The sequence below is a fragment of the Pararge aegeria genome, chromosome 13 (assembly GCF_905163445.1).
Source record: "Pararge aegeria chromosome 13, ilParAegt1.1, whole genome shotgun sequence".
NCBI lineage: Eukaryota > Metazoa > Arthropoda > Insecta > Lepidoptera > Nymphalidae > Pararge > Pararge aegeria.
Genome location: NC_053192.1, coordinates 7,452,072 through 7,454,006, shown reverse-complemented (window position 1 = coordinate 7,454,006; position 1,935 = coordinate 7,452,072).

Below are 1,935 nucleotides of genomic sequence, written 5' to 3'. Positions count from 1 at the left end.
GAAGTATAAACTACAGCATTGCTGAAATTACTCAAGGGCATCTGACACCTTTATCGAATCTCGGAATTCCGTCAGGTCAGTGAGGTGACCTTATCCGGATTTGCTTGGTTTAATTTGCTTGGTCTTAATGCTATATAAGTACCTACATAAAAATCAACTGCTCTTCATTAGTCTCACTAAAACTCGAAAAGGCTGGACCGATTTGGGTAATTTAGGTCTTGAAATTTTTGTGGACTTCTAGACAAGGTTTAAAAGGTGAATAAAATACTAATATCTAAAACGCGGTAGTGTGAGAGCAAATGTTTTATATGTTTTCCTCGATGAGTGGAAAGTACCCTGTAAATTATAATAATAAGGTATACATTGAGTGCATATGGTAAAGAACCTAGAGTACTTAGTGATTATTTTGTTCCACTACGATTTATGCAGTAAGGTTCTAAAGGTGGGTAGAGAACGAGGAACGAGAAGTTGATAGATTTTATATTTTTCTATTAGTACCTAATCTATCTATCTTCTATTATTATATTGAAAACCGCCTGAAGGGCGTAAGTTAAGGGGTAACTTTGGACACAGGGTTTCCTTGCATGCGCTGCGAAGTATTGCTGTTCCACGGCCACGGTTTTCTAGGTGGTCCATCTTCTTGGTCGGTCAGTTATTCATTTTCATCATCATGATCAACCCATTGCTAGGCCACTACAGGGTACGGGTCTTCTCTGAGAATGGTTTGGGCCATAGTTCACCACGCTGGCCAAGTGCGGATTGGTAGACTTTTCACTGCTTTGAGAGCTCTCAGGCATACTGGTTTCCTTCTGATGTTTTCCACTTGTTAAGGCAAGTGATATTTTAAATTGAAAAATGAAGAATAAATAAAGTTGGTAAATTAATGGTATACTAGGAATTCACTATCCAAACTTTCAGCTACCCACAGATGTTTCCTGAAGTCGAAATGTATCCGCAAATACATTTGATGCGCACGCAAAAATAATTCCAATGCATCACTGGTTTAAATGAAGATACCGTGCAATATAAGCGAGCTCAACGGATTGCCTCAACAAATAATTATTATTATAAATTATTATATATATTCAATAATTTAATATGAATTAAGTATTTATATTTCCAATCGTTTTTCTTTTTAGTAACATTGAGAAAATTGTTCCTTAAGTGCAATAAAAAAGTCTTTCAAAGGAAAACGTTTAAAATAAAAATGAATTACAGTGCTGGATCTAATGCAGATCTTTGGAGCCAGTCTACTATCTAGTTGAGATCCCTGTAAAATTGAAATGAGTTACATTATAAATGTTTTCTTTTAAGCAACATTGAGAAAACTGTTTCTCAAGTGCAATAAAAAAGTCGTTCAAAGGAAAACGTTTAAAATAAAAATGAATTACAGTGCTGGATCTAACGCAGATCTTTGGAGCAAGTCTACTATGTAGTTGAGATCCCTGTAAAATTGAAATGGATTACATTATAAATTTCAGTCATTTCAAGGTTGAAATAGTTTCAGTAATTTAACTAAGATATAGTGAATGTGATATGAGTGATAGAAAAAAGGTAGACTTGAGAATCTTCGTTTGAAAAAGTCATTAGTCGTCTTTTACGACATCCACGGGAAGATGTGAAGCAGTAGGATTCTTAAACCGGGACAGCATAGTAGCTAACTTGTAAGATATGTTCAACTCTTAGATACCCCTTATCGGTTTTTAACCGAATTCGTACCAGAACACTATATCGCTTAGTGCAGAAAATTTGATTAAACACCAATGTTCATGACATGGAGTTGGTGGGTATTTATATAAATACGGCCGGTTTTTTCGACACACTCCCCCCCGATGTCGTCGAGCCCTGGGGCAACTCTCATGGCTAGCTTTCGTGCTCGCCCCACTCCCCCGGTGACGCCGTAGCAAACCCTCAGAAAATCGAAAAAACGACACA